The sequence below is a fragment of the Ambystoma mexicanum genome, chromosome 3q (genome assembly GCF_040938575.1).
Source record: "Ambystoma mexicanum isolate Mex_15411 chromosome 3q, UKY_AmexF1_1, whole genome shotgun sequence".
Lineage (NCBI taxonomy): Eukaryota > Metazoa > Chordata > Amphibia > Caudata > Ambystomatidae > Ambystoma > Ambystoma mexicanum.
The window spans coordinates 160,421,831-160,433,990 of NC_090926.1; the positions used below are offsets into that span (position 1 = coordinate 160,421,831).

The 12,160-nt window shown below is 52.1% G+C and overlaps 1 protein-coding gene across 2 annotated transcripts in view; it reads right to left on the reverse strand.

The window, feature by feature from the left end:
- Nucleotides 1-12,160, reverse strand: part of POU6F1 (POU class 6 homeobox 1) — a 532,900-nt gene that overhangs the window by 379,748 nt on the left and 140,992 nt on the right. The window lies entirely within an intron of this gene.

Genomic DNA, 12,160 nt, shown 5'->3' on the forward strand with positions numbered 1-12,160 from the left:
TCTGCCCCCCTCAACCCTCAAACACAAAACCAATACATGTTATCCTGCGTCCTCCACCCCCACAACAAAAAACATGCCCGGCATCCAACTCCCTGCCCCATAACACAAACCCATACATAATGTTCTGCCGCCCTGCCCCCATAACAGGGAACCTATAACTGGCATTCCTATGTTAAAAGATATGGCACTGTGAAATTAAATGATTCGTCCAGAATCACACACTTTCTGTAAAATGTGACACTTGGCCACATATTTTCTCATCACTAGCTGATAAATTGGTCTTCATGTATGGATAAGGAACTAAAATGCTGTGCTGTTTCACAAATCACAATATGAACCAACCTGACAAATACATAAAACCTTACATTAAGCTAAAAGGTTGGTTATAGCTTTATTTTCATCATTTTGAATGGAATTTTACATGTATCAAATGCAAAAATAAGTAGGCCTAAATAAGCCTGTGCTTTGCAGCTGTACTTAGACTTAGACATACAACAAATCTGCTACTTGTAGTCATTCACCACATACGACTTTAGGCTGGTCATTGTGCACAGCTTCTAGCAGGCTGAAACCATAGGGGAGCTCTCAGTGGGAGTAACTACCAGCACTTACATGTCCTGGACAAAAACTAAAGAGCTGTGTGGCAGGTGGAAAGCCTTAGGTCTTGGCAAGCAGCCCCTTGCCCAAGACCATGTGACCTCCCACCACCTCATTCACAAACTGGGTAATTTGTGGATAATCTATGGCCACTGCCTCTAGCCCAGGTGAGAGAAATATATATTGTCCTAGCAGGATCCTTATACAGCAAAGGAAAATGCCCCAGGCAAAACCTATTGCCCACCAAACAGTATGGTACACCTTCTATTTCACTTTTCTGTTAGGAGAAAAACATAGCTCATAAGTGACAGAGCAATGAGCAAGTTAAGAGATACTTCAACACGTGGAGCACAGGATATAAATGATCAACATTTGTAACATCTTTGGAGCTAACCCTGCAGTTTAACACATGTGTATACAAGTGGGGCTTTATGTGTAGGGCACAGCTGACATAATGACTTCTAAGTGACCCCACTTATGGAAGCCAAACGAAATATCACCCAATTTAAGTAGCCTGATTTGCCCGTGATTGCATATATTGTTCAGGTGTGAAAGGCAGTTTCTCGGGTTGCACAGTTTTCAGCTTTCAGATGGCACATGCATCTTTACTTTTGCAATAGCATGCACTCATCAAAGTACACCGCGCAAGCAGATTATTGCACACATCTCTTAACTGTCACTGGGTGGCAGTGCCACTCTAGCTCTATGAATAAAACCGATGATGAGGTGATGCTTGGCTCTAGTTGGCTCTTCTTTCGCAAAGGCACTAAGCCGAGCCAGAGGTAGATAAATATTCTAACCAAGCACGAGGCAGCTCTGGCTCCCCTACTTTAGATTCTAGTCATTATCTGTAGAGGCTGCGATGGACTGGGTTATTCCTGCATGTAATCTACACCGCCCACCCCACAGAGAAAATCTAGTGCCATGCTAAAAGTGCATGGCCAGACTGAACAGCCACTGTGCACAGTGGTGAAGACAGGAGGGGCAAGGACAACCCTCGTTGCCCAATGGTCCATTCTGGTTACAGTTTAGCTGTGTTCAGAGTGGTGTCTGACAGCTGATGATGGTGCATATTTGGTTGTTTAATGCATACAAATGTATTCAACTTTTTGCTGAGCTTACAATGTGATGCATTTTAGGGATAAAAAATAAACTGCATGTCGGTGTCAAAAAATAACTATGAGCATTTTATTTTATCAGACTATGGGGGGTGTCTATGTCTTGAAAGTAGCACAACTCGTTGGGAAGGGTATTGTCCCTTGCAAGTTGTGAAATAACAAGTCTGAGATCGCACTGCATTCTGATACTTGTAGTTCTTTATTTATAAACTGGACAGGAATGTAAAATGACATTCTAACAATTCTCAAACTTAAAGAACATAATTTTGGAGAGCTCCGTTGTGATTTATTTGTATGAAACACGAGTGTGAATGATGCATTTGGATGAGTAAAGTTGGCAGTGGTTACTCTGCATTACAAGCTTTAGAACGTGTACACTCCAGTTATTTTGCAAGCAGATTACTCTTGTACAGCGGGGGACAACATGTGCCAATGTATATATGTATGTATGGGATTTAAAGCGCAAACCTAGCTACCTAGTAACAGTGCTCTGCACAAACCGGGGGAGAATTCAAGAAGAACTAGTGGTGAGGGCGAGCGAAGTAGAGGTCAATTCAGTGTGTTAATCCCATAGATCCTTGCGCAACCTGCATACATATATTCGAAATCTGGTGGGGTCTTTTCTGCCTTGCATCCTTGCAAAATTGATCAAAATGAGTGCCAGTTAGTTGGGTAATAACATCTTCTTCTTTTTACAAGGCAATGAAGGAACAAGTTACTTACCTGTAACTGTTGTTCTCCAGCATGGGTCTGGCATGGATTCACATGCTCATGAATATTCCCCGTCGTCAGGCTGGGAATCCTCGGTAAGGAAAAAATCAGTTTCGTTTCTGATCTGTCTTTCTTAGTAGTAACCAATCACTGGTCTCTGGGTCATACTGCCCCCAGCCAATGACTGCCCTCTCCCTAAGCCCGCCCCTGGCAGCCATCCTCAGATTTGGTAGCACGTAAAGTGGCAGTATGACCAAGTGAAGAGCCGCAGAGGGGTAGGAGGGAGGGTTCGCATGTGAATCCATGCCAGACCCATGCTGGAGAACAACAGTTACAGGTAAGTAACTTGTTCCTTCTCCAGCATGGGGTCTGGCATGGATTCACATGCTCATGAATATAAGAATACAGTACACACATGCACAACCACGGGAGGTGGCAAGGTCCAACATTAAGCATTACATAAAACTCAACATTAAGCAACTCTTACCTCCTCACCAGGCTCACCTTAAGCTAACAGGTTGCGCAGCACTGCCTGGCCGATTCTGGACTCCTCCCTGGAATCCCGGTCGACGCAGTAGAATCTCGTGAAGCTGTGCATCAACCTCCACGTAGCAGCCCTGCAGATGTCCAGCAGGGGCACACCAGACAAGAACGCTGTGGTCGAATGGGCTCTCGGACGGCCGGGCAACGATCGGTTTGCCAACCGATGACAGTGCATGATGCAGCCGGAGAGCCATCTGGAAATGGAAGTCTTCGAGAGAGCCTTCCCTTGGTTCACAGGTCCAAAGTTCACAAACAGCTGTGATGTCTTCCGAAAACTCTTTGTTCGATCCACGTAGAACTTCAGCGCTGTAGCTACATTCAGTGAGTGCAAAGTTCTCTCGGCCGGCGACGAAGGCGACGGGAAAAAGACTGGTAACACCAAGGGCTCGTTGAGATGGAAGTCCGACGGCACCTGGGACATGAAGGTGGGGTGCGTCCTCAGCACCACCCTTGTCTCGTGGAAAGTCAAGTATGGAGGCCTGCAGGAAAGGGCCTGAATCTCTCCCACGTGTCGTGTAGAGGTGATGGCCACATGGAACGCTGTCTTCCACGACAGGAACTTCAACGGAGCCGAATGCAAGGGCTCGAATGGTGGGCCCATGACCCTTGTTAGCACCACGGTGACCTCTTGAGTTGGTTGATGAGCCTGAGCGGCAACGGTGAAAACACATACAGTAACAGTCCGTCCCAGGGGAACGAGAAAGCATCGCCCATGCTCCTCGGCTGGGGGAACGTGCTGGCGAACCTCTGGCACTTGGAGTTCGTCGCTGTCGCCAACAGGTCGATTTGGGGTTTGCCCCATCGCGGGAAGAGATGATCCACTTGATCCTGGCGTAGTTCCCACTCTTGGCACAAGCACAGCTCCCTGCTGAGTGAGTTGGCGATGGTGTTTTTTATCCCTGCCAGATGAAAAGGTACCAGAAGCATCCCCTGGTCAACGGCCCAGTGCCACAGATCCTGGGCTTCCTTGGACAGGGCTGGGGATCTGGTTCCTCCCTGCTTCCTGATGTAGAATATCGTGGTGGTGTTGTCGGTGAAGATCCTCACCACCTTGCCCTTGAGGGACGGGAGGAATGACTTGAGGGCCCAGAACACTGCTCGTAGCTCCAGTATGTTGATGTGGAGCGGCCTCTCCTCCAGGAGCCACAGGCCGCTCGCGTGAAGCTCTCCGATGTGCGCTCCCCACCCCTCCAGGGAGGCATCCGTTGTCACTGTCACCTGGTATTCTGCGGTCTGAAAATTCGTGCCTGCGGCAAGATGCGCGCAGGTGCCCCACCATCGAATTGCATGGCGGAATGCTTCGTTGAGCGAGATCTTGTCCTCAAAGCTGTCCGTCGCTTGTGTCCAACGGGTGTCGAGAAACTCCTGCAGAGGGTGCATCCGAAGCCTGCACAGGTGCACCAGATAGATGCAATAGGACATCATCCCGACAAGGGACTTGATGGACCTCACTCTGGCCACGTCCGTGGCCAGCAGACGCCGTACCTTGCCCAGGATGGCCTGTGTTCTTTCCTCCGACGGCAAGGCCAACTGTGCTACTGTATTGAGCTTGGCTCCCAGAAACAGCGTGACCTGCGACGGAACCAGGTGGGATTTGGGGAAGTTGGAGAATCCCAGGTCCGTGAGCAGCCGGAACGGTCTTTGCTGCGTGTTTTACGGTGAGTTCCCTTGTCCCTGCTCGGATGAGCCAGTCATCCAGTTAGGGGTAGACGTGGATCCCCTGCAGGCGCAGCCGCGCCGCCACTGGTGCTAGGCACTTGGTGAACACCCTGGGCGCCGACTTCAATCCAAATGGGAGGGCCTTGAACTGGTAGTGCCGCCCTTGGACTACGAACCTGAGAAACTTTCGGTGTCCTTTTAGGATGGGGATGTGAAAGTACGCATCCTCCAAATCCAATGATGATAGGAAGTCGCCCTCCTTCAGCTGTCCCAGCACGTGCTGGAGGGTGACCATCCAGAACTTCTGTGCCTTGATGTATTTGTTTAACCGACGCAAGTCCAGGATGGGACGCCAACCTCCTGTCTTCTTTCTGACGAGGAAGTATCTTGAGTATACTCCGGAGCCCCGGAGCCTCTTTGGGACGAGCTTGATGGCTCCTTTCTTGAGCATCGCCCTTACCTCCAACAGTAGTTGAGGGACGTGGTTTTCCTTCCTGGCCACGGGAGAAATTCAAGGGCACTTCTTTAGAAATTCCAGAGTGTTCCCGTGGGCCAGGACATCCAGCACCCAACGGTGGGTGGAGATGGACTTCCACACGCTGACGAACCTTGTCAGTGGCCTCCCACCGGGGTGCTTCGGTGGGGGCCCGACGCGACGGCTGGTTCAGTCTTGCTTGAAAGCAGCCTTGCCGCCCTGGCCTCTCTGGCGACAACGGCGAGATTCACCGGAATTGCCTCGTCCCCTGTAGGCTTCTTGCGACGAGGAGCGGGCCGCCTGACGGTAGGTCGAGGAGCCGCCGCCGAATCCTTTGGAGGCACCTTGCTTGCCTCCGGAGTTCCGAAAGGGCGGCCGCCGCTGCTGCAGAACTCCCAAGGCCCGAGCCATCTCCGTGTCAGTCTTGATGGCCTGCAACGACTCATCCACAGTCTTTCCAAACAGATTGTTCCTGTCGAAGGGCATGTCCAAAACCTTGGCTTGCACGTCCTGGCGAAAATCCGTCGCCTTGAGCCACCCCCGCCGTTGAAGGCAAACGCTGTTGCCCAACTGAAGGAAACCGGTGTTGGCAATGTCCGTGGCCACAGTTATGACATGGTCCGACGCCACCTCACCCTCCTGTAAGATCGCCAGGGCCTCTGCCCTCTGCCCGGACGGGAGGAAATCCAGCAGGGGGGCTATCTTGTACCACAATTCCCTGTCGTAGCGGGCCACAATCGCTAGGGCGTTGGCCACCTTAATCGTCGTCACCGCCGACGAGATGACTCGTCGTCCCATGGCGTCCAGCTTCTTTCCCTCGCCGTCCGGTGGGGAAGTTGAGGATGAAGCCGATGCCCCCCCCGCTTTCTTCTTGGCCGCCGCTGAGACGATAGAATCCGGGGTTGGCTGCGCCCTAAGGCACAACGGGGCGGCGTCGGGGACCCGATACTTCCTCTCGTACCGGTCCCTCTTGGCAGGTGTCGTGGACGGGTTCTTGAGGAGGGCAAGTCCCTCGTCCCAGATGTCATCCAGCAACGGCACCGCGAGGACTGTCTTCCTTTTGGCCTCGCTCTGTTGGTAGAGGAAGCCTTCCTTCTTCTTCTCCTCCGGGCAGAGTTGAAAAAGCTTGGATGCCCTGGCAATCATGGCGTGGGAGGAGCCAATCTCGTCGGGCGGGGACGCCTGAGGAATCGGAGACGGGAGGCCAGTCCCGTCGTCACCGCCGTCGTCATCCGTCCCTGTCGTGGCCGTGTCCGTTCCTGTGTCGTCCCTCGGGATCGGGAAAGGCAACATAGGCTGAGAAGGCCGTGAGGGCTGAAGGGGCACTGGATGAATTCTCCTCCTTTTGTTCGGAGGGCTTCCTGACGGACCCGGTACAGCTGGGTCGTCCATCGGGGGCAGGGGCAGTCTCGTCCTTATCTCCGTGCATAAGGCTTGGATTGCCGTCAAAATGGCCACCAAGTTGTCCTGAGGCTCGGGTTGCGACGGGCTTGCCGGGAGCGACGGTTGTTCCTCCACGGGAACCCCGTTGTCCCCTCCCTGGGATTCCTCCCGTGGGGCTGGGCCTCTTCCAAATTCTCGGCCAGTTCCTCCTCGGAGGTTGTGTCCGTGTCCGTGATGGCCACCGCCCCCCCTCTTTTTCCACCGGGGTCTTCACGGGGTCTTCTCGATGGGCCTAAAAGAGGATTCCCTCTGTGGAGGCAGGGAAACTCTGGGCCCCGAGGTCGTGTCCGCTGGGATAGCCGCCACAGGCTTCGCCAGGGCTGCAACGACTCCGTCGATAGAGGCCTTAGTCGGGTGAATCAAGGCCTTCACCACCTTGGGCGTGCTTGAGGCCTTCACCTTAGGGGGAGGGTCACTGCCTCGCTCCCCCTCGGCCGGTTCCTCCGAGATCGACCGGGGCCTCTCCAGAAGCTTAGCCGGGTTCTCGGATTTTCTCTTCCCCGAGCCAGAGCGTTGGCTCGCAGTTGATGGCGTTGGTGAAGGTGCGCCCTGCCTGGCAGCCGAGGAGCCCGACCGTTCGGCGCTCCAGGTGCCCGCGGACTCACAGTGCTTTGCCTTCTGTTGGGCCCCCTTTGCCGGGGCGCCCTCACAGGACTTAGAAGACCGCTCAGACGTCTTCTTCTTCTTCTCACCTGCTGGGCTCTTGCCTTCCAGCCAGTCGGAGAGACGGGTCCGGCGATCTCCCATCGTCCGATCCGACATGTTAAAGCAAAACGCACAGTCCTTCTCTACGTGCGTTTTGTCCTCGTGGAGGCAGTAAAGGCATTTCAAATGCTCGTACTCCATAAACACATTTGGTAGGTTGCATCCCGGGCAAATCCTGTACAGCTTGCCGGGAGTCGAGCTTCCCTTCTCCTGGGCCATGTTCTTCTCGTCCATGAGGTAGGCCTCAGAAACTTCTGGAATCCTCCAAGAAGCGTAGCTCGACGAAAACTTCACCCTTGAGGGGCATAGATAAATCAGAAACGGGTCCCCATTGATCGGAAGTAGAAACGGTGGAGCTTGAAGCTCGATTAAACCGAAAAGCTTGAGAGCTATAGCACAAGGTCTCCCAACACTTGAGCGTGCGGTAAAAATCTGAGGATGGCTGCCAGGGGCGGGGCTTAGGGAGAGGGCAGTCATTGGCTGGGGGCAGTATGACCCAGAGACCAGTGATTTGTTACTACTAAGAAAGACAGATCAGAAACGAAACTGATACTGATTTTTTCCTTATCGAGGATTCCCAGCCTGACGACGGGGAATATTCATGAGCATGTGAATCCATGCCAGACCACATGCTGGAGAAGGTAGCATATACAAGTTCACATTTTGCCATGCTTTGGAATTAAAACTGATATGTACCCTTAGTTTATGGGGATCACTGGCCAAAGACAATATAAACACGACCCGCCCTGTAGAGAAATTCGGGCTACATCTGTGATTGTGCAGCAGAGCAATTGTTCATTTATTGGAGTTTCATAAGGGGCCAATAGCGAGCACAGTCGCCTCACAGTGCTTCCAAAGCAAGTTGAAGGGGAGTGGGAGAGCACATCATTCACAGACTTTAGAAACATTCAGATACGTGCAAAAAAAGAACAGAGCAAAGTAGATAAAGGCAAAGTGAGAGAACGATTGGTGAATAGATATTGGCTATAATAATAAAATAACAAAGTGCCATAATCAAGGTCCATGTGGCATGGGTGCAAGGCACGCTGAGAACGAGGCAGGGTCAAATCAGTACAAGCGACAGTAACCCAAGATCACAGGCCAAGTGCAGCAATCAAGGCTCATGTTTTTTTTAAGTGGGTTTTGGTTTTCTTTTCTGAACCGAAGTTTACAGAATATATTTCGAGTAGCACAAGTGACTATCTTACCCATCTCTATAATAAGGATGCTTGCACAGGAAGATGCTGCCTAAGCTTTGGTTGAAAGAGCGTGCAGATGCCTTGGATGGTGACAGTACTGAGTTCGAGTTCTCTCATGCCGGTAATGCCGGCGGATGAGAGAATGTGTGAAGCCCCGTGGGAGAGGCCCGGCTGAGAAGTGCAAAGAATCACACAGACCACCATTGTGCAGATCTCGCCCGGAACAAACTCCCCTCGTGGAGGGGCAGGGCTTTTATTAATAAATCCTGACGTCACCGCATTAACGGAACGTCAGGCGTACATAACATTCCTCCTTTTTCCCAACAATTTGTAACTGAAACACTTTAAACTCAACTGTGCATTCTAGTCCTCACAGCTTAATGTTCTTCCCTTAAGTGTCCTTAGACCACACAGTTTTTCAATCTATGAGGGGCTCTTGGGGCTGTCCTTAAGGCATAATGCCCTCATCTAGGGGCTGTCCCCTGACCTGTGTTCTCTGGTGGCTCACCTTCCTTAGTCGGAGATGCCTCATTCGAACCATCCAGGTGTTCGTCTGCTTCCTGCCCCGAAGTCGACTCTCCTTCGGGCTGGTGGATATCGTCTTCCAGCAGCAGTCCTGCTTCCTCTGAGCGCTGCTGGTCTCCATCCGTCCTCATTTGTTGTGGCACGCTCTTGATCCACGTTTCTTAAGAAACGGTACAGGTCAACCCTCCAGAGGCTGGAGTGTGCCCGTGATAGACGTAGCACCTTGTTGAGGGTCCGTTGGCTTGTGGCCATCTGGGCGTGATGTGATGGTATTGGATGTTCAGATCATCAAGGTATTTTTTGATTTCCGTGCCCTGGAACGGCAGTCCATTGTCGCTTTTGATGCGTTGTGGCAGGCCATGGGTACCGAAGATCTTTTCAAGGGCTGGTATTACCATGTCTGCTGATGTGGACGACACAATTTCTACCTCCGGGTATCTCGAATGGTCATCAAAGGCTACTAGCAGATACGTGCCTTCCTGGACCGTGCAAAAGTCAATGCTGATTGCGTCCCATCTTGAGGACCCCGTTCTGTCGCTTGTATGGGTTCGGTGGAGCACTTGTGATTTGGCACGGGAGGCAGGTTGTTATGAGTTGTTCCACCTTGTTGTCGATGTGTGGGAACCACACTCGGTGCCGGATCTTGGCTTTGGTCCGGACATGCACTGGTGGCCTTCATGGGCTAGCACTATAATTCTGTCTTGTAGGCTGTTGGGGATTACGATCCGTGCCCCTCGCAGGATTAGTTCTTCCCTTGTGACTGACAGGTTTTGTCGTACCGGGAAGATGCCCGTAAGGTCTCTGGCCTCAGGTGTGCGGTTGTGTACGTTTCGGAGAAAGGATCTCCACTCACCTGATATGATTGAGTCTTTGATCAGGTCACAACAGGGGTCGGTTTGGGTAGCTTCCACAATGTCCTCAATTCCGACTGCTTTGGGTTTCATTGTGTGAATGACCCGGCGGATGTGCTCCTCAGTTTCCTCTGCCACATTCACCTCCCTTGGCGTGGAAACCCTTGGGTGTCTGGATAGAAAGTCCGCGGGGTTGCTGGTTCCTGGTTGGTACGTTAGCTCAAATTCGTATTGTTGCAGGTGTAACAGCCAATTTCCTATCCTGGCCAGGGGGTGCGCTGATGATCCCGTGAATATGGGTATTAGGGGCTTTTGGTTCGTGTAGGCTTTGAATTTCCATCCATATAGGTATATGTGAAAATGGTGGCAGCCCCACAATACAGCAATGGCTTCCTTCTCAACGTGTGAATACTGTTGTTCGGTTGGAGTTAGTGCGCGGGAAGCGTATGCAATTGGCTTTGTTTCTCCAGTTCGAGCAACTTGGACCAATATTGCCCCGAGGCCGACGGGGCTGGCGTCAACGTATAGTTCCGTCGATAGTGTGGGGTCGTAGTATGCCATTGTCGTCTCGGCTGAGAGGGATGTCTTGATCCGCTCTAATGCCTCCTGGTAGTCGGGGCTCCAGATCCATGTTGTGTTGGATTTCGTGAGTTCTCTGAGCGGCTCGGACATTGTTGCTAGGTTGGGGGTGAACCTCCCGCAGTATGTCGCCAACCCCAGGAAGCTGTGTACTTCAGTGGGTGTAGTTGGGGGAGAGGCTTCCTTTATGTCTGCAACCTTTTGTGGGTCAGCCAACACCCCTGCGCTGTTGAACACATATCCTTCATGAATTCGCACTTCTGCCGGTGGATGGTCAGCCATGCGGTCTCCAGCACGCTGAGCACCATCTCGAGGTGACGCATGTGCTCTTGTCTGTCGCTGGCATGGATGAGGATGTCATTGCTGACATTGAGTACTCCGGGGATGCCCTGTATCTCCTTTTGGTTGGCCTGCTGGAACACTTCTGTCGCCGAGGATATACTAAAACTCAGCCTTTTGTACCAGCGTAGGCCCAGGTGTGTGGAGAAAGTTGTGAGATATCGGGAGTGCCGGTGCAGTTTTAGCTGATGGTATCCAGCGTTGAGGTCAACCTTGGAGAAGACTTTTGACCCTGTGAGGTCCGTGATGATCTCGTCGAGTGTGGGTGTAATGTGGCGTTCCCACTTGATCGCCGCATTGGGAAGGCGTATGTCGATGCAGATCCTCACCTTCCCCAGTTGCTTTGGCTTCTTTGTGACCACCATGGGTGATACCCACAGTGTCGGCCAAGTTACCTCCTCTATGCTTCCTGCCTTTTCCAGTTCTCGCAGCTCCTTTTCGACTTGGTTGCTCATCTGGAATGGGGTTCTTCTGTGCCGCACCGCCTGGGCCTGTACCGAAGCGTCATTGTGGAGCTGAGGTTCGGGTATTTTCCAAGGAGGCTGGTTATGTCTGTTGGATCAGTGATGTCACAGATGAAGCTGATTAGCCCTAGGTCTTCTGCCGCATCCCTACTCAATAGGCATTCGATGCCCGCGTTGACAATGTATATTTTGGATTGTAGTGTCCGGTTGCCTCTGCTGAGCGTTGTTCGGAACCGTCCCACCAATGGAAGTGAGGTCTTGCACCCGTAGGCAAAAAGAAGCGTGTCTGTTTGCTTCAAGTCGTGGATGGGGTGCAGTTTTCGGTACATGGTTTCCGGCATGACATTTACTGATGCCCCTGTGTCAATTGTAATTTGTGTTTCTTGGCCCTGTATGGCCACTAGGCATTTTTGTCTCCTTTGCCTCTTTGTCGACGCTGCGCCTCTGTGTTCCGAGTGCCGAGACTAGGTTGACTTTTCTCCCCCTTCTCAGTCGTCCACTTTCCGTCTCTTTCGTTGTGTCACCGTCGTCATCGCCTTCTTCGTCGGTAGATGAGTTGGCCGTTTCGACACGGCAAGCATTGGTCTGTTGCTTTCTCTTCTGGGCACCTTTGTCTTGTTGTGGCTTGCAGCGTTGTGATTGCCCTGACAATCTACAAACTCTTGCGTAGTGGTCCTTCCGGCCACATGCTCTGCACGTGGTGCCTTGTGCTGGGCAATTTCGTCTTCCGTGACACGCACCTCCACACCACCCACATTCAGCAGGCCCTGGAATCCGTGACTGCCACCGAGGTGAGGCATTTGCGTCATTGGGGTATTCACTCGGCTGTTGGCGGCTGGCGATTGGGGCTATTGTCGCAGTTGTCGGTGTTAGCTGGAGCTTCTGCAGCGTGGTGCCCATATGCGCCGCCCTTGCGTGTGATAGTTCTCTCTGATGCCCGTATTTGAGGATT